We start from the raw sequence: 27050 nt of genomic DNA on the forward strand, positions 1-27050 counted from the left end.
TCACATCATGGTTCCTCCGTCACCTGTCAGAGATGCCAGTCACATCATGGTTCCTCCGTCACCTCTCGGAGATGCCAGGCACATCATGGTTCCTCCGTCGCCTCTCAGAGATGCCAGTCACATCATGGTCCCTCCGTCACCTCTCGGAGATGCCAGTTACATCATGGTTCCTCCGTCACCTCTCGGAGATGCCAGTCACATCATGGTTCCTCCGTCACCTCTCGGAGATGCCAGTCACATCATGGTTCCTCCGTCACCTCTCGGAGATGCCAGTCACATAATGGTTCCTCCGTCACCTCTCGGAGATGCCAGTCACATCATGGTTCCTCCGTCGCCTCTCAGAGATGCCAGTCACATCATGGTTCCTCCGTCACCTCTCAGAGATGCCAGTCACATCATGGTTCCTCCGTCACCTCTCGGAGATGCCAGTCACATCATGGTTCCTCCGTCACCTCTCGGAGATGCCATCACGTCTCTCCCAAGCACCTGTCTTACAAACCGGCACCCACACGGTAGAGAGATACACCGGTCACTGGGTCGACCCTATGAAGGTCGACATACATTAGGTCGACCACTGAAGGTCAACAGGGCTTAGGTCGACACCTGAAATAGGTCGACATGGCTAAGGTCTACAGGGTCAGAAGGTTGACACAAGCATTAGGTCGACAATGGAAAGGTCGAAAGTCAAAAGGTCGACATGAGTTTTTCATAAAAAATTCTGAGCTGTGTGCTGAGCACAGCGAGGCACCGTGCCCAACGCATGGCTAGTGCAGCGAGCCATGAGAAGGAACGCGGTACACTGATATGTGTCCATGTCGACCTATGTCAAATTTTGGGACATGAAAACCAAGAAAAACTCATGTTGACCTTTTGACTGTCGATCTGCCATTGTTGAACTAATGCTTGTGTCGACCTTCCCACCCTGCCGACCTTAGCCATGTTGACCTATTTCAGGTGTCGGCCTAAGCCCTGTCGACCTTCAGTGGTCATAATAATGTATCTCGACACTTTGACCCAGACCCACGGTGGATATCCTACTGTCTGTGAACTCCGGGCACCACCATCTTAATCCCTTCAGTGGTGGGTTTTCTTTTAGCGCCGCCGTCCGGACCCAGGAACACAGTGGGGAGCGCTCCCTAAATTAAAAACCATCACTGTGTACCTGGGTCCGGACGGCGGCGCTGATCTCTGTAATAGCCGCTGCCCCCCCGGCAGCGCAGCTATGTGCGGCGTGACGTTACAAAATCACGCCGCACACAGCAGGGGGAGGGAGGGAGGCACGGCCGGGCAGCAGAAGCTGAGCAGCCTCCGAAGCTGAGTGCAGCGCTGATCTCACCGCTCAGCTCATGGGCGCTGCCTGGCAAGGGGGAGTGCAGGCAGTGGCACTCCCGGGAATTTTCCAGGTGTGCCAGTCTGCGCACTGGAGCAAACCATGGAAAATTCTCAGGAGTACCAAGGAAGGGGTTAATCCAGATCAGCTGACCGCAGCCAGACCAATCGGATGGAGCTACCTGATCAATGTAACGTTTGTCACCAGGCATCTTATGGTTCGTTGCGGCTTACATAGCATATTATCTTTGCACCAAGCTTTACCAGTTCCAGCCTGGATTCGTGTGCTACGCCAGCCCTGGCCAACCAGTGGCTCTCCAGCTATTGTGAAACTACACATCCCAGCATGCCCTGCCACAGTGTTAGCATTCCTTAATGGCAAAACTGTGGGAGGGTATGCTGGGACTTGTAGGTTCACAACAACTGGAGAGCCACTGATTGGTCAGACCTGAACACTATTTCAGTTCCAGACCAGATTCATGTGCTATGTTATTCCGGTTCCAGTCCGAATTCATGTACAAAACCTTTCCAGGTCTCACTTTCTTCTACAGAAAGCCCTACACCAGGCATGTCCAAACGATGGCCCTCCAGCTGTTGTGAAACTACAAGTCCCATCATGCCTTGCCACAGTTTTGCTATTAGGGAATGCTAAAACTTTGGCAAGGCATGCTGGGATCATGGGATGTGTAGTTTCACAACAACTGGAGGACCATAGTTTGGACATGATTGCCTTACACCCTTGTACAATGTCACATGTTTATGGGCGGTGCCAGGACTGGGCTGCATCATTGCTTGATCTGCTGATGGCACTCTAGTCCAAGAGAGTACTTATCTTTATGTTCCAATTTTCAGACAAACTCGTGGAGATAATGTTTGGCTATAGTTACTGTAAACCAATTAAAAAAACAAACAAACAAGAAAAAACGTTCCCAGTTGCACAAGCGATGACTGTATGCTGTTGCAAAAAGCCAATGACTTCATAAGGAAATAAATGTACTGACCAAGCCCTAAACCCCTGGGCCATTGCATGGGAAATTACCAGCACAAACCTAACAGGTCAATGAGTCATCGATAAATATATATTTTTTATATATATATATATATTCTTGTGTGCCTTGAGTAACCCAACAGTAACACTAGGAAACAAGTCTCCGCTTCTCTATCTTCAACTGGCTCCAGGCTAGAGACGAAACAGGGCAAATCCCTTTCTACAAGCAATTTCTCAACACGGTCGCTACAGAACAAACACTGGATGTAATGTTTACTCATTGACTTCTGAAAAGTTCATTGAGAAGTTTGAACCTGGGGGTATTTTATTCCCTGACATAAACCCATTAAAAGGATTCAAACAAGAGGTTTTTTAGTGATTGTCGCTGTCTCAAATCAGAGGAGAAAGAAGTCTTGTCTCCGAGTGAACAGAAAATAGTCCCTGATTGACACATCCTGCGATCGACACATTAAAACAACGTACTGTAGATCTAGTGATTGACATCAATGTATCTATTGGAGACACCACCTACAGTAGTCTGACATAAATGTACCTTCGGAGATACCACCAAGGTTGTTACAGAGTTGCCTTGGAAGTGAAGGGGAGGGTTACGGAGCGTGTCTTCCTGAGCTTATATCCAGCGTGCCAGTTAGGAAAAATGTGCTTGGAATTCAGTCCGGCAGACAAGTTGAGCTGCCTTACCACGGCCAGCTAGAATTCTTTATTACACGCATTCGCCTGCTTTCATCAAGGCTTTGCATGCATGCACTTGACTGGGGATTAATAGGATTGTTTAAATGAGCCAAGATGGAAAACTGGAGAAACGCGAAACAGCCCACAGTCAACTCCGAAGATGTGAATTTTCTTGGCTCAGGCTTTGAAGATGAAACATTGCCCAGGGGATTGTGGTGGAAAAAAATAAGCTCTCAATTAGGTATCAGACACAAACTGACCAATATTAACTAGGATTTGTTCAACTATAGTTTTCATCTATTGTCACCGGCTAATGTGCTGTGTTTGCTATCAGGGAACGGTGCGTTTCTCTTACAATTAGAATCTTTCTGAAGTCTGCCGTGTGGAAGTCATTGAGCGGAGCTGTTGGAAAAGTCTGCGCTGACTTAATGTAGAAAGAAAAAACATGAGCCTGCTGTAAAGTTTTGCATTTTACAGATTGGTTCCTTGGAAGGTGAAAGTCTGTCGCGTTCGATGTGCGCGTTCCTCCATTCTCTGAGCCACCATTACTGATTCAGCTGATACATAGTTATGTTAGAGTACATATTTAGGGCCAGAAGTATCAAGCTTCAAAGGTGATAAAATGGAGAGCCAATCAACGCCTAGTTGCCATGTTACAGGCTGGGTTTGTAAATGTCAGGCAGGAGCTGATTTGCTGGTTGTTTATCACTCTGCGGCAGATGGGCAGTCAGCGGCGGGGTCCCTGTGGTGGATGGGAACTAGTAGCGCTATTATTTCCCATCTGCAGCAGGGACCCCGCCACTGACTTCCCATCAGCCGCAGGGACCCCACTTCCTCACCAGTGCTGCATGGACCCAGCTGCCTGGATCCCCGTGCTGGCCAGGTACTAGGGGAGTGGGGAACCGGTGTGGGGGCTCCAGGTGGGTGGGGGCCCAGGGGTTACCGCCCCTGTTGCCCCATGGATAATCCAGCACTGTAAATGCTAAATATTGTGGAATTTGTTTCTTTTTGTATTGTATGTGATATGCGCACACATACAGTGAAGCATGCAGGCCCTTCGCATACACATACAGTGTGCATGTGAACAGTGCTGTAGAGAGCTCTGCTGTGTACGTGTAAAATTCGGTAGGCATGCCACCATTTTTGGAAGCGAGGTCACACCCCCGTTGGAAAAAAATGGCAGAAAATGCAAATGTAGCTTCATGACAAATAGGGGAGACCCTTAGCCAGTGGCAAATCTATGGGGGGGGGGGGGTGCAAAATTGGTGTGACCACTCCTTCCCACTCGCAAAAGCAGAGACATATTCTGGTGAGAGAGGCAGCTGTCAGGCAAGACAGGAGGCATGGGCAGGTGGGTGGCAGTATTATCGGGCCCCCCAAAAAATGGCAGAAAATGCAAATGTAGCTTCATGACAAATAGGGGAGACCCTTAGCCAGTGGCAAATCTAGGGGGGGGGGATGCAAAATTGGTGTGACCACTCCTTTCCACTCGCAAAAGCAGAGACATATTCTGGTGAGAGAGGCAGCTGTCAGGCAAGACAGGAGGCATGGGCAGGTGGGTGGCAGTATTATCGGGCCCCCCAAAAAATGGCAGAAAATGCAAATGTAGCTTCATGACAAATAGGGGAGAAACTCAGCCAGTGGCAAATCTACGGGGGGGGGAGCAAAATTGGTGTGACAACTCCTTCCCACTCGCAAAAGCAGAGACATATTCTGGTAAGAGAGGCAGCTGTCAGGCAAGACAGGAGGCATGGGGAGGTGGGTGGCAGTATTATCGGGCCCCCCAAATTGTTTTGCTATACTGAGGTGAGTTACTGGGTACCCTCCCCTTGAATGTACCACAGCCTACTTCTCCCTTATATTCCACCTACTGTATTTTTGTAAGCCAGCATTACCTTCCATGACTCTCAGAATCTTGTTGTGTACCCTGTTGGAGAAGGTATTTTCAGGTAATGTTATGTAACGTAAACTTCCTCCCTACATTACAAAGTAATATCACTGAGCCCCAAGCCCATGATAGTCAGCCGTTTTAATTTGTGGGAGGCGCTAAAATGACACAAAACGACGGGATTTGCATCATTTTTAGCCCCTCCCCGCACACCCGCGACATTATGGATTTTATACAGAGGGGAAGGGGGAGCAAGGGCTTCGGCAGTGATGCGGGAGACTTGCCCTCCTTCCCAGGGGGGCCAGGAGGGGGAGCCAATTTGCAGGACCCTCTCGGCCCTTCTAGGAGGGTAGGCAAGTATGGGTTACACTTAGGGCCTTATTCTGGTTAGGTCGGTGAAACGGACATACGGTCCGTTTCACCGTATGTTTCCCGTACGCTCACGGTGAGCGAAAGTCCGCCCACAGAACATCCGCATACGGACGGTCACAAACACCGACAATGGGGAGTGGCGTACACTTGAGCGTACGCCACCGTGTACGGACAGATCTCCCTCTTAGCCCCGATACCTGGCGTACATCCGAGCGTACGCCACTGTGTACGGATGGATGTTGTCCGTTTTCACACCGACACCTTCCGTATATCTGAGCGTACGCCACAGTGCAAGTAGAAATTGAGTCCAAAAACATCCTTGTTGCTCTTAGATGTGGTTTACGTGTCTTTTTCCATATAAAAAACTGATATGTTTGTGTTACAGTGAAAAAGTTGACACATGTCAACTTCTGTGAATTACATAGTTACATAGTAGGTAAGGCTGAAAAAAGACTTGCGTCCATCTAGTTCAACCTGGTATAGATATCCATTGCTGATTTGGTAGATTCTGATATTTTACAGACAGATTATATTTCTTATTTGTACCCATGGATGTTTTTCTCCAGTAAATGTTTGTCCAACTTTGCCTTGAACGCATTTAATGAGCCAGCCGTTACCACCTCTCTGGGAAGAGAGTTCCAGAGTTTGACTGTTCTGACCGTAAAGAAATTCTTTCTACTAGCTGAATTAAATATTTTTTCTTCTAATCTATACTCATGCCCTTGTGTCCTAGATTCCTTTCTAGTAGAAAAGAGGGTGTGTGACAGTTCCTCATATTGGCCCTTGATATACTTGTACATGTTGAGCATGTCCCCCCTTAAACGTCTCTTTTCCAATGTAAATAGTCCCAAATTGCTTAATCTCTCCCCGTAGCTTAAATTCTCCATTCCCCTAATAAGCTTTGTTGCTCGCCTTTGGACTTTTTCTAATTCTATGATATCCTTTTTATAGTGTGGGGCCAAGAACTGTACTCCGTACTCGAGGTGAGGTCTCACCAATGCTTTATACAGTGGCATAATTACCTTTGCTTCCCTAGTTTCCATTCCCCTCTTAATACATGCCAGAATTTTGTTGGCCTTTTTTGTAGCTACATTACAATGAGCACTACATCCCAGTTTGCTGTCTATTTGGACTCCTAGATCCTTTTCAAGTATGGAATTACCCAGTTCATCTCCGCTAAGGTTGTAACTTGCACACTGGTTGTGTCTCCCAAGGTGCATAACCTTACATTTATCTACATTGAACCTCATCTTCCATTTTTTTGCCCACTCATCTAGAATTGCAATATCATGGTGATGTCATGTGATGTCTTCTGATGATTTGATGACTGCTAAGTTTTGTATCGTCCGCAAAGATGGATACATTGCTGAGTAACCTTATCCCAATATCGTTAATAAAAATAAAATTGGCCCCAAAACCGAACCCTGGGGCACTCCACTTAGTACCGGTATCGTATCTGATACGGCACCATTCACAACCACTCTTTGTTCTCTATTACATAGCCAATTGCCTACCCATCTGCAGATATTTTCACCCAATCCTAGGTTCTCCATTTTATTAATCAATCTCTTGTGTGGGACAGTATCAAATGCTTTAGCGAAATCTAGGAAAATCACATCTACAGCATTTCCATTATCAAGGTTTTTGCTAACCTCTTCATAGAACCCTAGTAGATTAGTTTGGCATGAACGATTTTTCACAAACCGATGTTGGTTAGTACTGAGTAGACGGTGATGGTCTAAATATTCCTGGATACCATCCCTTAAAAATCCTTCAAATAGTTTACCCACAATTGATGTTAAACTAACGGGTCTGTAATTAGCGGGATCTTTCTTTTTTTACTTTTTTGAATATTGGCACTACCTCTGCTATTCTCCAATCTTTTGGTACTATACCTGACGATAGTGACTTGCTAAAGATATATTGTAGGGGGGTAGCTAGTTCATCCCTTAATTCCATTACTACCCTCGGATGAATCCCATCTGGCCCTGGTGATTTATTTGTTTTGAGTTTGCTTAGCCTCAGTATTATTTCCTTCGGCGTGAAATCCACAATGAGATCTGGCTTATTTGTCCCGTTTGTGGTAAATGTTCGTTCCACAGTCTGCTCTCCCTTAGTAAATACTGATGAGAAGAACTCATTTAACAGTTTTGCTTTTCCCTTGTCCTCAGTAACACTTTTTCCACTAGTATCAGTTAGTGGGCCTATGTTTTCCTTAATTAAACGTTTACTATTTATGTATTTAAAAAACTTCTTTGGGTTGGTTTTGCTTTCAGTGGCTATGCACTCTTCATATAATATTTTAGCTGATTTGATTACCCCTTTACAAGTTTTTTTTGATTCTTTGTATTTTGCGAACGCCTCCTCATTCAAGTTATTTTTATAGAATTTAAAGGCTCTGTTTTTATTGTTGATAGCTGACCTTACTTTTTTGTCCAACCATGGTGGCTTTATTTTATTGAATTTATCTTTATTTACTTTAGGAATGTATTCAATAGTTAGTGAATCAAGCACCTTTTTAGAGTATCCCACATTTCCTCTGCATTTTTTCCCTCCATAACCGTTTCCCACCCAGGGCTTCCCTGAATAATTCAAAGTTCGCTTTTCTGAAGTTTAGTATTTTTGCAGATCCTTTTTTATGTCATTTACTGAAGTTGATTTCCAGTGAAACCATATTGTGATCACTGTTCCCTAATTGTTCAATTACTTTTGTGTTTGAAACTAAGTCTGTGTTATTTGTTAATACTAAGTCCAAGAGCGCCTCATCACGAGTTGGAGTTTCCACCGTTTGTGTAATAAACTGGTCTTTAAGTACGCTTAAGTACCCATTGCTTCTTGCTGATTTACCTGTTTCGTTTTCCCAATCAATGTCGTGTAAATTAAAATCCCCCATAATTAATACCTGACCCTGATTTGATGCTTGTTTGATTTGGTTTAAAAGAAGAGACTCTTCCCTTTCGTTTATATTTGGTGGTCTATAGCATACCCCTATTATAATTTTGTTTTTTGCTTTTTTATTATTGTCGGTTATCTCTGCCCACACTGTCTCCGAGTTGTCTTCTTCCAGGTCTGTGCTCATATTTTTCTCACATGATGTTAAGCTATTATTTACATATAGGCACACACCCCCGCCCCTTCTATTTTCCCTGTCTTTCCTGTAGAGTGTATATCCCTCCATGTTTAATGCCCAGTCATGCGACTCATTACACCATGTTTCTGTAATACCAATGATGTCGTAGTCGTCCCTACTGATCACCGTTTCTAGCTCCCCGATTTTACTCACTAAGCTTCTTGCATTAGCCAGTAAGCATTTTAATTTATGTTTATTTTTAGATATGGCTCTAATATTGTGATTAGTTTCACCCCAGGACCCATTTGAATTCTTTACTAGCTTCCTCTTTCCCCTCTCCCCTTCAGTAGACTCTCTACAGGCCTCCCCACCATGCACACTGCCTGTCCTATTTATAGTTCTGGGAATTCTTCCTCTGTCCTTCCCTCCTTCCCGTATACTAAGATCATCTGTACCTAAGAACGGTAATGGGGTAACGTGACTGTTACAACATAACATTTTATTACATGACATTCCTGATGCACCCTGGGAGTTACCCCCTATTATACCCTTGTCATGTCCCAGGACTTTGTCTATGTCTCTGTCCCCCCCCCCACCCCCCCCCCCCCCATCTCCTTCCCCCATATGCTTCCTGATCCCAGTCCGGCTTCTCTCCATGATGGTACCATAATGTCTTGCGTGTCCTGCTTTTTAAAGTATACAAAAACACTTTGTGAATGGGTGTAGATGGTTATAAAATAACTACCTTGCCATATATAAGCAGGTCTTAGAATGAATCTTACCTAAAATGAAACCAACCTTTACATGTAGAGAAGTGTAGAAAGATATGATTCCAATGTGTTTGAGGGCTGTGTGTGGCTTGCAGGTAGTGAAATCATGGTTTTCACTTAATAGGCTGCAGCATTGCTTATTACATTCAGATGTAGTAATCAGCGTTAATTATCAGACCCAGGCGTCCGCTCTCATGTGGTATCTCTAGGGGTGGTCTGGAGCTATCTTTGGCGTCCGCCTGTTTTTGGCCCAAAATGCACGGTTCGTTCGCCGATCGAGACGGTTGTGGCACCGTGCATTTTGTGTGCACACCCCCGTGTGCACGCCCATGTTTACGCCCAGTTTTCCTCATTATTCCGGCCGCTCCCATAAAAACGCCCACATGCCGCCCACAATGACCGTACTCTTGCGGACAGGTTTTTTCGCACGGAGAGACCCGTCCGTGAGTGGTGTGCGGTCGCCACACATGCCCATTGTGAAATCTACGCATGCGCAGATGAAAAAAAACCCAGATCTGCCCGATTACGGTCCCACCGTACCAAGCAGAATAAACCCCTTAGTGTGCATGGCCCTTCCTGAACGTAATGATTAGGATGAAATACAGAGACCTCTAGGCTACATGGTAAGGTGTATAATTTCCTCCGCGCCATTGTGTGTTTGTGGCCCAGTTACTCGCTGAGGTCCTGAGCCCGTGTACTGTATTTGTCCACTGCATGGCTGTTGTTACGTATGTCTTATGTAGTTAGAAGAATAGGCACTTCATTTGTAATTGTGTGCTTAAAATGTTATCATTCAAAATGCAAATTGACTGAAATTAGGAAATTTACACACCACAAAAGAAATGGTTCAGCTTTTCTCATTATGCGTGAAACCAACCAAAGAAAAAAACAATTTTCTAAAATTGCATGCTAATTGATCACAGCGCTGCAAGATTCATGGCGGAACTACTGAAGTCAGTAAGACCAAGACGGGAGGCTCAGCGATGACTACTGGCCCATATATATGGGCTTATATATCATGGGTGGAGGGTGGGCTGTGCATATGGACCCTTAGCTCCAGGAACTTAGGATTACCTCACGCTCCCTGTACCTTATACTTACAGTATCTCTCCGGAGCCAAGCACCAGTGCTGCAGAGATCACAGAGAAAATGGTGCTGCCGCCATACTTCTGAAGACCTGCACATGTCTCAGAGTACTGAGCATTGGAGACAGATAAAGTGGAGAGAGATAAAGCACCAGCTAAACAGCTCCTACAGGCTGGGTTTGCTTGGTTTTTACTTTACTTTATCTCCTTTATTATGCTCCAATCTTAAGAAACTTGCCCTAGGGTCTTCTGATGTGAGATTGAAGACCCGCACAAAGGGCCTTATTCCAGTTCACTCTTTCTGACAAAATCCTTCTTAGATGGACAAAACCATGTGCACTGCAGGGGGGTAGATGTAAAATGTGCAGAGAGAATTAGATTTGGGTGAGTTATTTTGTTTCTGTACAGGGTAAATACAGACTGCTCTATTTTTACACTGCAAAACTCACTTTGAAGTAAAACCCCACCCAAATCTAATTCTCTCTGCACAAGTAACATCTGCCCCACCTGTAGTGCACATGGTTTTGCCCATTTTAAGAACAAATTTGTTCTGAGCTCAGATCAGAATAAGGCCCATGGTTTTGTCCATCTAAGAAGGATTTTGTCAGAAAGAGTGAACTAGAATAAGGCCCAAATGGCCTGATTGAACCGAGGCATGCGCAGACCCATAACGTCAGTCACTGGCCAAATTTAGGCCATACTGAGTGAACCCGAATGAATCAGGCCGTACGACTGCTCACAGGACCCCTCCTCTCCTGACTGCTCCTGCCCAGGCACTGGCATATACAGAAGTTTATACGAGCAGTAATTACAGAGGATGCAGCAATCACTGATCTCAGAATACATGGCAAATGGCTTTTCATTTTAATTAAAATAATTACCACTCAAAAATCTACATAGTTAATTTAGGAGGATACTGTACTTATGATCAGTATACACAGTATATCAACAGTTTTCCTCAATTTTCAAGGATTTTATCTGTTACATCCAGACTCGATGGTGTAAAGATGATTTATTTATGTGCATCCACTCAACGAGCAAAGACGGACAGTCATGGCTCAAACAGATGTAATATAGGGGTGTCACGCCACTGATATCAATCTATACAATTTGGACATTTGAAAACTGTGGGGTATATTTACTAAGCTTGCAGTGAGATAAAGGCATACTTGCCTACTTTTGGAAACTAGTTTCAGGGAGATTATAGTTGGTAATAAAATTTTGCACAGGCCCCATTCAGGGGGCGTGTCATGCTCCACCCAAAGGGCGTGTCTAGTTCCATATAGGGAGAGATTGTGAAAAGAGATTGTGAACGTGGCACCTAGAAGCGTAGGTGTGTAATTTGAAATGACTTCTATCCAAATGTAGATGAGCCACAAAGCAGTTAGTAGGAGCTACTTTACTTGGTAAAGTGCTGGGAAATGATGCTGATGACTCAATGTAAATGTATCTATCTGTCATTCCTTTTTTCCATAAAAATGTAACAGTGTAATGTGGGCTAAGTGACATGAGGGAGATTGCTAGACTAATGAGGGAGAGAGGGAGATTGCTGTTATTTCAGGGAGTCTCCTGCAGAATGCGGGGGGGGGGGGGAGGTAACTATGATGTAACAGTGTAATGTGGGTTAGGTGAAATGGGGGAGATTGCTAGACTAATGAGGGAGAGAGGGAGACTGCTGATATATCAGGGAGTCTCCTGCATAATGTAGGAGGGGAGGTAACTACGATGTAACAATGTAATGTGGGCTAGGTGACATGAGGGAGATTTATAGACTAATGAGGGAGAGAGGGAGATTGCTGTTATGTCAGGGAGTTTCCTGCAGAATGCAGGAGGGTAGGCAATTATGGATAAAGGGGGATATTAAGATATGATCACTGGGCAGAGCCCTGCGTTCCAGTATATGCCACCGAGCCAGAGTGAAACCCCGCCCCGTTCAAGCCTGCGTATTGCTTAGTATGGCTTCCGAAAATTAGCTAGATCGGCAATTCACTGCAAATCCATTCGCAAGTCGCTCACCATCGGATGATTCCCCAGTGTGTGCAGTATGTGCGTAGCCCAGGACTCTATCGGTTGTGACAGAAACAGTCTGATCGGGGCCAGAGCTGACGTCACATGACTTCCCATCAACCACCTGGGCATGCATGCGTTTCCCTTGCACTCCCATAAATGTCCAGTTACCACCCCAATACGCCGGCTTCCTGTTAATCACGTTGCTTATGGCCGGTGATTAAACTCTATTGATAATCGTATGGCCTGCAATTTTACAGCTGTGCGATTAGGTCTGAATAACCTCCAAAGTACCAGCCAATCAGCTCCTTACTGTCTTGATTCACACATGCGCAATAGAGATGTCCCCAGGAACGCGGCTCAGATGCCATTTTCCTGCAGTCCTGCACAATGCCAGAGTCTATGCACCACCAGAGTGTTGGGGGCCTGATCAGAACATGCACACGGGCCCTCTCCTCTCTTAAAGCGCTCCTGCTCAGGACGGAATACGGTGTCAAGGACAACTGCATGAAGGTCGACATACATACGACAGGGCTTAGGTCGACACCTGAAATAGGTTGACATGGCTAAGGTCGACACAAGCCTTAGATCAACAATGGGAAAGTCGACAGTCAAAAGGTAGACATACATTTTTAAAAAAGATTTTCAGCCGACATGTGCCGACAGGTGGTTTTTCATAACCTACCGTCCACTATGGCGTGGTGGGACAAAATAACAGTATGCCGAGAATATCGAGCCATGCAAAGGGGAGCCGGACTAAATCGACATTCGACAAAAAACGTGAAAAATTTATGTTGACCTTTCCATTGTCGACATAATGCTTGACTTTAGCCATGTCAAACTATTTCAGGCATCGAGCTAAGCTCTGTCGACCTTCAGTGATCAACCTAATGCATACTTACCTACTTTTAAGCTCCCCTCTCCGGTAGAAGCCCAGAGAGGAGACTATCAGAATCCCGTCTGAGGGCGGGGCCTGATGTAGATGTCATCAAGACCCGCCCCCAGCACTGGAGATCCCCCCGATTTGCAGGGCCTCGCGGAGAAGTCGGGGCTAAAAAGCACTATTTGCATATTTAGCCCCACCCTCTCCCCGCGAATAGCCGCAAATTGTATTAATTAAACGAGGGGGCCGGGCAGCTGCTGGGGAGATGCAGACTCAGTGGAGGGTGAGGCAGAATCCGGGAGGATTGCCCACCTTTCCGGGGGGCCGGGAGGGGGACCCGATTTCTGGGACCCTCCCAGCCAATCCAGGAGGGTAGGCAACCCTGACCTAATGTAGGTCAACCTTTATGCAGTCCACCCTATGGCCCATACCCCCCAGCACCACATTATTGTCCTGTCAATGGTCGGCACTCATCTGGGTGGACACCACATGTAGTAAAACATTGAACAATTCATGTTACTGTCCATCCACCACTTATTCATTCAGTGACTTAGTGGCCCCTAACCCCCGGGTCCCAAGGTGTAATCTCACGTCCACCGTTATCAGGATCAGCTGAACAGCGCAGCTAATTATTAAACAGAATGGTTCAAATGGGAAATAAAAAAATAAAAATAAACAGAGAAATAAACAAAAAGTAATGATAATAAATGAAAATTAAGTTAGTAAAACCCCCAAATGTCATGACTTCAGCAGGCGCTGGGCCCAGATGCTGTTGTATTACACTCATTACTTTGAAAAGTAATTAAAGTGACATCCAGAAATGGTGCTACTTGTTAGCGCTGCTACATTTCCAGGGCCATAACAATGCATAATTCATTGTAATCAGGTTTTGTACTTTAGTTTGTTGTTATCATTGAAAAGAAAGTAATTATAACATGTTTAGGAAGAAGCATTTTGTATTCAACTTTGCTGTAAAGAAATGGAAAATGAATCACGATGAGTCGGGTCACTGGTGGGCGAGGACATTAACCAATTGTTAATTGTAGCCACAATGTTATTAAAGGGACTCTAGGCACCATTCAGCCCTGATTGCTGCGCTGCAAATATCCGGAGCCCAGCGATCAGCGAAACGCAGCTGAGTGGTCATCCGGGGGTTCCCCAGATATTGCATGTCAGGTTGCAGGACAAAAAGGGTCAATTTACTAAGCCTTGGAGGTAGATGGAGGGGGTGAAGGAATAAATCCTTCAGGTAGGATATGCGCTGAGGGGGGAGCAGCTTGATATAGGGGTTAATGTAGTAGTAAAGTTGTGCGGACACAACTGGTGGTCAAGCGCTAGGGGGGAGAGGTGGGGACAGACTGGGGAGCACAAACAAATTGTGGGAGGGTAGGGTTATAGAGGCCGATGCACGACCGAGTGTTCAGCTTTGCAATAAAAGGAGAGAAAGGAAAGGAGATGCAGAAATAGAGTAATAGGATAAAGATAGAAATACAAATAAATAAGAATAAAAATAAATAGAAATAGAAATAAAAATAAATAGAAAATAAGTAAAATAGAAAAAAGAAAAAAATAATAATAGAAAAATATATAAATAAAAAAAATTATAATAAATAAATTAAAAAATAAAAATAAAAATAATAAATGACCATATATGTTTACACACTTTCGTGTTAAGGTGGGAGCAGCACAGTCCTTGGAGAAGCTAGCCCTATCTTACCCTGAGTATTCTTCTTGAAGTCTGCAGCGTATGTTTGTAGCTGCGGGACTTCGCGGCCAGGTGCTATGACGTCACCCGCCGGCTCCGGCTTCTGTAGCAGATTAGCGGCAGTGTTCTTCTGGGTGGCTGGGGCAGCTTTGTTCTCCTCTCCTGGTGCTCTTAACGTATCCAACGCGTTTCACACCGCGTGGGTGCTTTTTCAAGGATAAATAAAACTCTGTTTTTTTCCCTTTATATAAGGGGAACTTTATTGAAAAAAACGGAAGTTTAAAACCGGAAGTTGATGTTCTTCCAGCGGGAACCTCATGGCTTTGTAAAAGCCTAATATTATCTGTGAGGTTTTTTTGAGCAAATATTTTAAAATGCTAAAAAAATGGTCAAAATAAAATAAAATGAAAATAAATGTAAAAATAAAAATAAAAAATAGAGTAATAAATACAACTAAATATAAATACAAATCAAATAAAAGTAGATATAAAAAATATAAAAAATAATAAAAAATAAAATTAAATACAAAAAAATAGATGAAAATAGATAGGAATAGAGTTGGATTTTCATCTATTTTCATCAATTTTTTTGTATTTAATTTTATTTTTAATTATTTTTTATATTTTTTATATCTACTTTTATTTTATTTGTATTTATATTTATTTTTATTTATTACTCTATTTATTATTTTTATTTTTACATTTATTTTCATTTTATTTAATTTTGACCATTTTTTTTAGCATTTTAAAATATTTGCTCAAAAAACCTCACAGATAATATTAGGCTTTTACAAAGCCATGAGGTTCCCGCTGGAAGAACATCACCTTCCGGTTTTAAACTTCCGTTTTTTTTTCAATAAAGTTCCCCTTATATAAAGGGAAAAAAAACAGTTTTATTTATCCTTGAAAAAGCACCCACGCGGTGTGAAACGCGTTGGTTACGTTAAGAGCACCAGGAGAGGAGAACAAAGCTGCCCCAGCCACCCAGAAGAACGCTGCCGCTAATCTGCTACAGAAGACGGAGCCGGCGGGTGACGTCATAGCACCCGGTCGCGAAGTCCCGCAACTTGGAGGTAGATAACACTGAGAGAGATAGAGTAAAGCACCAAGCAATTGGCTCCTAACTGTCATTGCCAGACATGTGTAACTTGGCAGTTTGGAGCAGGCTGGTTGGCACATTGGGCCAGATGTACTAAACTTGAAAAGTGATAAAATGGAAAGTGATAAACCACTAGCCAATCAGCTCCTACCTGCCATGTCACAGGCTGTGTTTGAAAAATGACAGGTGGGAGCTGATTGGTTGGTGGTTTATCACTCACCATTTTATCACTTTTCAAGGCTTAGTACATCTCGCCCTTTATCTCTTTCCATGTTATCTAAGTTCACGACTTAGTAAATAAAACCCTTATTCGCATGCAGCTTCCTATTGTATTTGTCCGTATTGCAAGTGCCAATATTTTGTTAACAGAATGCTAATGCGACTGAATGCATTGCTGCATGTGTACGTTGTGCCACCCCACTACCTCTATTTGCAGCTATCATCTTATTACTGTGAGGAAATTGAGTTTTTTTTATCCTTTTACTGTTTTTTTTTTTCCCTGTGGGGAACAGTGTGGTTTATTGTTTTCTTTTGGGTCCACTGTGTTTTTTTTTTTTTTTTTTTTAACCTGTGGGGAACAATGCGTTTGTTTGTTTTTTCCTGTGAGGGCCAATGTGCTTTTTTTTTCCCTATTGAGGCCAGTGCGCTTTATTTTATTTTTTTAATCAAAGCTTGGAGAGAGAGATAAAGTGGTGAGAAAAAAGTGCCACCCAACTAGCTTTAAAACACAACCGTAAAAGTAGAAGCTGATTGGTCAGGATTTTTTTCTCTTTCCAGGCATTGAGAAATCTCCCCCTATGCCAGCACTACAATGAAAGTTACTGATCTCATAAGTGGGACCCATTCTACGGCTACAGTGCAACTAAGAAGACTCCACGGTTGTGCATTTAATTTACGCCCTCTTACTACAGGGCGTGGCTGACGTGGCCAACACATGCCATGTGTGGTGAATGAGCGCCGGTGCTTACACAGTAAGTATATTACACTACTTAGAAGGCCTTCTATAACCCACTATTGTCTTATGATTCTTTTTTTGTCCATTCCGCCACTGCGTTTTCTTTCACTGGTTAATGATATGCCATATATTAATTATATCTCCAGAAATAAAGACTGCATGGTGTTACAGAATGCATTCCGTGCTCCGTGAGGCATCAATTAGAACTCTATATTAAATAGAAGCAATTACATTTTATTACAAGGCTTTATCATGATGTGTCACTGTGAGTTGCGTGAAGCTATCCGTTTTGTTGGCTTTTAGTAAACAGAAACTTCCGGGGACTTTAGAAGGCGGCAAGGGCACACAACAAGCGGCAGGACGCCCTTCAGGTAATACTCGCAGATGACACGCTGGACACTGGCCCTTATCGTTCGCATGGACCAGAATCTTCGCACGGGGAATTGATGGTTGCGTATGTGCAGGGTCATTTCTGCCGATGTGCATACGCCAGGTGCGTGCAGCCACGGCGAACAGGGTGGGGGGGTGGAGAGGGGCGTGGGGCGACGGGGCACTGGGCGTTCACAGCCTTGCGAATAAACCAGAATAACCCACACTGTATAGAAATCAGTCGCAGAAGAATTCCAATGAATCCGGAGTTATCACTCGTTGTGGAGGACGGTGCGTAAAGATTTTTTTTCACTAGGTTTTCATTTTTAAGTTTAAGTAAAGTTCTGTAATGCTTCTTGTATTTAATCAGTAGAGATACAGTATAATTGGCCTGAACCTGAGTCAGATACTAGCCAAAATGGTCAATATTGTTTTTCTGCACTCCCATTGGCTAGTTTCACAGGAGTCTTAGGGCGGGATTATAGAGGAAGTGGAACTGAAACTGAGATGAGCGGCTCCGATCCACTCACAGGCAGCAGCCGACCCTGGACAAAAATGAGGCAATGTGTGCCTTATGCCTCATTGATTTTCCTATCAGCTGCACATAACTGTATATTAATATAAATTAAATGTATGTTTTTATTTACAGCTGGATATATTTTTTCCTATATTCATTTCTTGGGCCACTACGGGCATTTATATCAACGAGAGAGTGAATCTCCTGTGCACCAGCATTAGAGTGCTCATCCTGTGTTATCATTAAGCTTAACAGCGTGGCAACAGTCCCTGTGATGGCTTGGAGGTGCTGGGGGTGCTATGGGGACGGCCACAATGCTGTCAGTGCAGCATAACGGAACCACCGCTCTTAGAAGCAGCACTGTTGGAGAGATACAGTATCCCTCGCCAAATGGCCACCACCTCAGAGGAGACAGTTATTAAGGATGCGCTACCGTAGGCAGCAGACATTTTGGGAGGGACATTTTTAATAGTATGAAGGGGGCAGGCGTGAACAGTGGCCTCTCATTTGTTAATTTTCCATTTATTTGCTTTCACTAGTAGCTTCCCACCATCTCCTGACCACCCCATCTCCTTCCTCTACCGTCTTCGACCACTAAAGCCTATACAACAACCATGAACTTGAGAGCTCTTTGTTATTCAGTCACATGGTCCTTTATTATTTCTCAAGATTTCGACATATCAATCTGGGATTCAAACCCTCTGCCTGTAGCATTGCAGTCAAGCACTCATATTCATTGAATCTATGCCTATTCCCCATGAGGAAATGCATTTTATGGAGGGGAAGTGGGAGTGCCAATTCTCTTTCTGGCACAGGGCACAACAAAGCCTGGTTACCGCTTTGGGTAAACATAATCCATTATAATCAGTCACATGATGTAGAAAGGTTAAGAAACGCTGAGCTGAGGGACCAGTCTGCAATCAGACATCCGTGTGTCCCGACATCTATTACTGGCCCTTTGCCTGATCTGTTGATTGCTGAAAAATGTTTTGCTTTGTTTAAAGATCTTGCAATGTCTTCCTCCAGCTGGCTAACCCTGGCTGGCAAATCCGTCTGTACTCAGCCCTGGTGGCGCATGGTAATCCTGGGGAGATGTAGATGACTTTGCTGACAAAGTGATGTTGATAGAACATCAGCCTGAGGTGTCACACTTAAATGTTTGCAATGATTGACAGCTGAGAGCTTTTCCTTCTGCTACCGAAATGACAGCACTTTACAGTCATATTACTAGGACTATTTTTTCCTGAGAGTTTAGACTGTGTCTGGAAATAAAAACGCTCTTTAGAACCAGAAGGCGTCCACAGGAGATAGCGGTTACATTTCATGATCACCATCCCGAGCGACGGGTGGCTGAAACGACCAGTGGGAATTGCAAAATGGTCAAGTTGTCGCAGAGCTGAAGGCTCTTTCTGGGTGTTCTATTTTAACTATTGCAACCGAGATATTGATACCAGTAGGGACTCGTGGAAATGTATAAGGCCCATCTATGGGGTAAATTAACTTAGATGCAAGTTCTACTGAAGATGGGCTGTTGCCGATAGCAACCGATCTGATTTTGGTCTTCATTGTAATTTCCTTGCAAATACTGGGCGTTCCCATGCTAATGGCGGCGTGACGATGGTTGCCGGGGGTGGACAGCTGACGTCACATGTCGTCAGATGCTCGGGCTGTTTTCGGCCGGATGTCCACTGACTTATATTTGTGTGCCCAGGAGAAATTGTTCGATGGTCGGCTACCATCAAATGATTTCTCCGTCAGCGGGACATGCGAGGGGATGTGTTTTCAATTCGGCAGGGTGTGCCCTCTGGGACTCGGTAAGCTGCGAACTTCACAGGTACCGAGTAAGTCAGAATGAGGGCCATTATCTATTATCTTCTAGAAGGTGCTCAATAAATAAGGAGTACGACCTGATTGGTTGCCATGGGCAACATCCCATCTTCAATAGAACTCCCGTCTTAGTAAGGTCTGGAAGGTTGCATCAAATACATATATATCAAATATCCTTACAATGTTAAAGGTTCCGATGCGCGATAGGACAACACATAGAGCAGCCTTTGGACTATACTTTATGCACGTATCAAAATGACATAATGGACCTTATTCAGGTCTGTTCACAACTGCCGTTCATTAGCACGGGAACCGATGGTTTGTTTCTGTGCATACACATGGTGCGTGTACTCACTGTGAATACACGGATCACCCAGGACTGTGGGCGGGGGGGGGGGCGGCCCCTTTAGCATATGTGAAAGCTTGGTGTTCTCATGCTAACGAAGCCAACATCGCAACATTGGCAAACATCGAATGATGTGGGCGTTCCCCTGCATGCTCTCTATGCAAAACATCCATTTGCAGCCAGTGTGAAGGAACGTGCCTTGCGAATGGTGGGCCGGCGTACCACCATACACAAGGCAGGGTTAGGTCGACTCACAAGGATGCATATACGCATCCAAGCGAATAAACCAGAATAACCCCCAATGTGCACAATTAATACTTTCTGAAGTGTAACGGCCTCCCATGGTGTTGATAGTTGATCCATCAGCTTTCATTGTGAGAGCTGCCCTTTTCTTTACTTATCTCATTGGGCCTGACTCAGACTTGCTCACTATGCAGCGTATATGTGCAGGTAAACACTGCCTCGCCAAACATCCCCCCCTCATATTCAGACTGATCAGGTCTGAATTACCCCCCCTAATTCAGACCGATCAGGTTTAAATTGCCCCCCCCATGTTCAGACCGATCAGGTCTGAATCGCCCCCCCCCCCCCCCTCATATTTTAGTACATATGCAAATTGTAGTGGCGCTGTAAGTGGCGGGGTACACTGCACAAGACTTGGGAGCTGAAGAGGCGAGCAGCGGTGCCAGGTAGGATATACAGTAGTTGGTGGAGCCTTTAGATAGAGCAACCCAGTACTGTCCCAGTTCTGGCATCAATGTCAGTTTCAGCACTGGGATCCTCTATATGTCATTCTGAGATGACAGCTGACACGGTTCTCTTCTCTGTTGTCACCATGAGATAAGTAAGTATGGAAAAAATTTGAATCTATTTGGAGGCTGTAGATCTGAAATGCGGATGACATCATCGACGCTGGTGGTAGAGGTTAAAGTTCACCCAACTGTGACTGCATGCCAGCCTGCTGACTTTAATTATATAACTTTCAGCTTTAGAGCTGTGGAGAAAGGGCCAGAGAAGTAAATGGGCTCTTGTGAAAAGAGATAGTTCTCCTGTCAGCTTGGATCATGTCATCATCAGCTATTCCCGAGAGATTTCATAAATTCACTGCAGATCTTCTGAAGGAAGGGGAAGCACTCAGATCCTCTCTAGGTGCTATCATTTATAATATACTCCTCCCTCCCAGCACCTGATTACCAGAACATGGCAGGTGGGGGGATAGTAGGTTAAGGTCACGCTTTAAATTCCTATAAAGTCATATTGACATGAAGCAGTGAAAATAGTGGCGAAGCAGATTACTTCTCCACTCCTTTACCTGCTTTATACATCAATTCCAAGGGGCCACCCTTTGCAAAGCCCCCCTCCCCCTCCCATCCCCCAGGCCAGGGCGGCACTCTGCTGTGTTACGGCACAACATTCACTGGGCACTAGGACTGCTAGTCATCAGTTACAAGACCATTGGTATCTCACTGCAGCCAAATCCTCGGGAACCCACCAGCACCTCTGAGGAAAGCTCAGATGACTCCGGCTGGTGTTTGTGGTCCTTAGCTGCAGTGAGGGCCAGAGAACTGGGTGTGGGCCCCCTATCTTGAGTGCCCTGGCCCCTAGTAAGCTTAATACAGCCCTGGTGGTGGCAATCATAAATGAAGAGGGAAGTTGGGGAGCAGTGCAGTTTGTACCTGACGGATCATTTTGGAGGGTCCGCAGTTACATAGTTACATAGTGTCACGATCCGAGCTGTCAGACAGACTTTCTTACCGGCCAAGTGCCTCCGCAGGTTCAGCTTGCGGTCCAGACGTCACCTCTGCCGGCGTCCTGTCTGCCGTGCACCATCATCGCTGCCATCCTCCAGTCTGCTCAGCGCTGCTGAGTCCGCGGCTGCGCGGTGCACCGCTCTCCTTGTCCCCAGTGACAGTACCCAATGCACGCCAATCCACCTGTCCGCCGCCATTGCTCCCAGTATCCAGCATGGTGTGCGCAAACATACTTTCCCGCCATAGTCTGACATGGGGGCTGCCATGTTTTCCCAGTCACATGTCATTCCCATCCAATCCTGTGTGATCTGATCTCCCAGTCATACCTGCCCGGCCAATCCTGGTCACCCAGTGGGTATAAGTATGCTGGGAGCTCTCAGATCAATGCTAGTGCTTCAGTTGTCTCCTGTATATGGTCAGCTGTCCTTGTCTCCGTGCAAGTGTATTTCTCCGCTGGTGTTGTCTCCCATTCTGCAGAGCGTTCCAGGTTATTCCATCTCCTGTCGACATCCAGGTTATTCCATCACCTGTGAGCCTGCCTCGTCAGCCCAGCGATCCAGCCTAGCTCCAGGACTCTGGTCCTCCGATGCTCCTGCATCATCCATCTCCGATGTTCCACCATCGATAGTCCGACACTCCGGACCCACAGTCAAGCTTCCGTCCGTCATTCCGGACCCACAGTCAAGCTTCTTCTTCCGTCCGTCATTCCGGACCCACAGTCTCCATCTCCGATATCCATCCGATGTTCCACCATCGATTCCACAATTCATCATCCCTGTAAAGTATTGCAATCCGCATGAACTGTCATTACTCCTGCATACTTTACTGTCTGTATCATTACAACCTTCTGCATAATAAATCTGGTTGTATTTTTACCTCTGACTACTCATTGGCTCTGGGTGCACTGTCGCGCAGTTCATGCGCAGGGGTCCTCTCCAACCTCCCCGGTTCAGGTACCGGTCCAGGTCCCCACCAGAGGTCTCAGTCTTGTCGACTGAGTCCCCTGGTGTGACAGTAAGCACTAGCCAAATGGATCCAGCCGCAAACCAAGCTTCTCCACCCAGCCCTGTACAGCAACTGGCTGTTCGCTTGGATCAGCAAGAGGCTGCGCAGAGCCAAGTGATTCATTGCCTGCAAGATCTGTCTTCCCGGCTGGATAAGTTACAGACCACTCTCAGTGGCCCTGAGCCTGTCAGAGAACTTCCAAGTCCAGTTCATCCTCCTGTAATGGCTGCTGCACCTCGCCTTCATCTGTCTGTCCCCACCAAGTATGATGGGAACCCCAAGACCTGTCGAGGCTTTCTCAATCAGTGTGAGATTCATTTCGAGCTGCAACCCAGCAACTTCCCTACTGAAAGGGTCAAGATCGCCTACATCATCTCCCTCCTGTGTGGAGCGGCACTAGAGTGGGCATCTCCCTTATGGGAAAGATCTGATGCCATCCTGTCCAATTACAAGGACTTCGTGTCAACATTCCGGCGTATCTTTGATGAGCCTGGGCGATCAGCATCCGCCTCCACTGAACTCCTCCGTCTCAGACAGGGATCCCGCTCCGTCGGGCAATATCTGGTCCAGTTCCAGATTCTGGCGTCTGAACTCTCCTGGTGTGATGGGGCCTTATACGCAGCTTTCTGGCATGGCCTATCCGATCGTATCAAGGATGAACTTGCTACAAGAGACTTACCCTCAGGTCTAAGTGACCTTATTTCGTTGTGTGTTAAAGTAGACCTACGCTTCCGAGAAAGGGCTATAGAACGTCACAAGAGCGCTCCAGTTAAAGTGCCAACTCCTCCGCCTTCTTTACCCACTGCTCCAGCGGTCCATTCCAAAGAAGAACCAATGGAGATAAACCGCTTCCGTTTGTCTCCAGGAGAACGTCGACGTCGACGGTTGGCACAGCTCTGCCTGTATTGTGCCGATCCTGCACATCAAATTTCTGCATGCCCAAAGCGTCAGGAAAACTCCTCCTCCTAGCCCGTCAAGGAGAGGGTAGGCTAGGAGTAATTAAGTCCTCTCCATCAGCAACCGATTGTGTCCTTCCAGTTTCCCTACAAGTTGGTCAGCATTTCAAGACTGTCTCCGCGCTTCTTGATTCCGGTGCCGCTGGCAACTTTGTTACTGCAGAACTGGTCCGCAAGTGGGGGTTGCCCACTGAAAGTCTTTCCAAGACTGTCTTCCTTACTGCTGTGGATGGCAGTAGGATTCCTGATGCGACAGTCTCCCGCAGAACTTTGCCACTTACAGTCAAAGTGGGAGTCCTGCACACTGAACTTTTGTCCTTCCTGGTGTTACCCCGAGCCACTCATGCTCTGGTTCCGGGTTTACCCTGGCTCCGTCTTCACAATCCTCGTCTTGATTGGAAGACATCTGAAATCCTTTCCTGGGATCCTTCCTGCTCCGGTACCTGTCTCCAAAAGGTACTCCCAGCTCGTCATTCTTCAGCCGATGCAGCAGACCTTCCGCCTCTTCCCTACCAAGAGTACTCAGATGTATTCAGCAAGTCTGGCGCTGATGTCCTACCTCCTCACAGACCGTGGGATTGCCCTATTGAACTTATCCCAGGCAAAGAACCACCCAGAGGTAGAACTTATCCTCTCTCTCTCCCAGAGACTCAAGCCATGACCAGTTACATCAAGGAAAATCTGGCAAAGGGATTCATCCGTCCTTCGACTTCTCCTGCTGGCGCAGGATTCTTCTTCGTCAAAAAGAAGGATGGAGGCCTACGTCCCTGCATTGATTATCGCGGCCTCAATGACATTACAGTAAAGAACCGATATCCGTTGCCTCTCATCACCGAGCTGTTTGACCGTGTCAGCGGTGCAACCATCTTTACAAAACTCGATCTGAGAGGTGCATATAATCTCATCCGCATACGAGAGGGCGACGAGTGGAAGACGGCGTTTAATACCAGAGACGGCCACTATGAGTACCTCGTCATGCCCTTTGGGCTCAGCAATGCCCCAGCCGTGTTCCAGCACTATGTCAATGAGATCTTTCGGGACATTCTTTACAGTCATGTAGTTGTATATCTCGATGACATTTTAATCTACGCCAATAACATCACAGAACATCGTTATTGGGTCAAAGAGGTTCTGTCCCGGCTGCGAGCTAATCATCTCTACTGTAAACTGGAGAAGTGTGTCTTCGAGGTGAAGTCTATACCCTTCCTAGGGTACATTGTCTCCGGTTCCGGTCTTCAAATGGATCCAGGAAAGCTGCAGGCCATCCAAGATTGGCCAATTCCCTCTTCGCTGAAAGGTATTCAACGTTTCCTGGGTTTTGCCAATTATTACAGAAAATTCATTCGTAACTTCTCTTCTATTGTGGCTCCCATCACTGCCTTAACTAAAAAGGGGTCTAATCCAGCGAAGTGGCCGGCAGAAGCCATCGAAGCCTTCCATCTGTTGAAACAGAGGTTCACTTCCGCTCCTGTTTTAAGACAACCTGATACCACCTTGCCCTTTATTCTCGAGGTTGATGCCTCCTCTGTGGGTGTTGGGGCAGTCCTCTCGCAGAAAGCGCCCGATGGTCGTCTTCATCCCTGTGGGTTTTACTCCCGTAAATTCCTGCCTGCAGAGCGTAACTATGCCATCGGTGACCAAGAGCTTCTCGCCATCAAGTTGGCATTAGAAGAGTGGAGATACCTTCTAGAGGGCGCTGTTCATGAGATCACAATTATCACAGACCACAAGAATCTTCTGTATCTCAAGTCTGCTCAATGTTTAAATCCCCGTCAAGCCAGATGGACACTTTTCTTTTCCAGGTTCCGGTTCAAGCTGTCGTTCTGTCCAGGGACACAAAACCGAAAAGCTGATGCCCTTTCCCGCTCATGGGAGCAAGAAAGTGAGTCTAAGTCCACTCATCAACACTTTATTATTGATCCAGTGGCATTCTCCGCAACGAGAGTTTCAAATCTCACGCCCCCTACAGGGAAAAGATATGTAAAGCCAGCTCTAAGAAAGAAGTTGCTCTGTTGGGCGCACTCTTCAAAATTCGCTGGCCATGCAGGCATTCAGAAAACTTACGAGTTTATCACCAGGTCCTACTGGTGGCCGTCCCTCAAACAGGATGTACAGGACTTTGTTTCCGCTTGTGCTAAATGTGCTCAGCACAAGACCAGTCGTCAGTCTCCTCCTGGGCAATTGATGCCACTGTCAGTGCCACATCGTCCTTGGACGCATATTTCTATGGACTTTGTAACTGATCTTCCAGAGTCTGACAAGTTCACCACCATCTGGGTGATTGTTGATCGGTTCACCAAGATGGCTCACTTCGTTCCCCTCACCGGTCTTCCGTCAGCTTCCAAGCTGTCCCAGCTCTTCATCAAAGAGATATTCAAGCTTCATGGACTGCCTCTCGAAATTATCTCCGATAGAGGAGTCCAATTCGTAGCCAAATTCTGGCGAAGCCTGTGCTCCCTGCTTCAAATCAAACTAAAGTTTTCCACAGCCTACCACCCTCAAACCAATGGCCAAACGGAGAGGGTGAATCAGGACCTTGAAGCATTTCTCCGCACATATGTCTCTTCTTCCCAAGACGACTGGGCTCAACTTCTTCCATGGGCAGAGTTCTGCCATAATAACCAATATCATTCTTCATCTAATGTCACTCCATTCCTTGCCAATTATGGGTTTCATCCTCGAGTTCCTGACTTCACTCTGCAACCTGTGTCCTCTGTTCCAGCGGTCGACACGACCATCCGGCAATTCGTCAAATCCTGGAAGCTCATTCGTTCTTCACTTCTGAAGGCTTCAAGCAGGTACAAAAAATTTGCCGACAGGAAACGCAGAGCTGTGCCAGCCCTCCGTCCAGGAGATCGTGTCTGGTTGTCAACCAAGAATCTTCGATTGAGAGTGCCATCGATGAAGTTCGCTCCCCGATATATTGGCCCTTTCCCAGTTGAGCGAGTCGTCAATCCTGTAGCTTACAAGCTCAAGTTACCGCCCTATCTGAAAGTGCCAGCTACATTCCACATTTCGCTGCTCAAGCCGCTGGTTCTGAATCGCTTTCATTCCAAGCTCCCCAAGGCTCCTAAGGTTTGCACCCAGCGTGGAACAGAATATGAGGTCAGTAAGATCTTGGACTCTCGCATCCGATATGGTCGTCTGCAATATCTGATCGATTGGAAGGGCTACGGCCCCGAAGAACGATCATGGACCAATGCCATCGATGTCCATGCTCCCAGACTCATCCGGGCGTTCCACTCCAAGTTTCCTCGCAAGCCTAAAAGGTGTCCTGGGGCCACCCTTAAAGGGGGGGGTGCTGTCACGATCCGAGCTGTCAGACAGACTTTCTTACCGGCCAAGTGCCTCCGCAGGTTCAGCTTGCGGTCCAGACGTCACCTCTGCCGGCGTCCTGTCTGCCGTGCACCATCATCGCTGCCATCCTCCAGTCTGC

The sequence above is a fragment of the Crinia signifera genome, chromosome 12, assembly GCF_055691185.1.
Source record: "Crinia signifera chromosome 12, ASM5569118v1, whole genome shotgun sequence".
Lineage (NCBI taxonomy): Eukaryota > Metazoa > Chordata > Amphibia > Anura > Myobatrachidae > Crinia > Crinia signifera.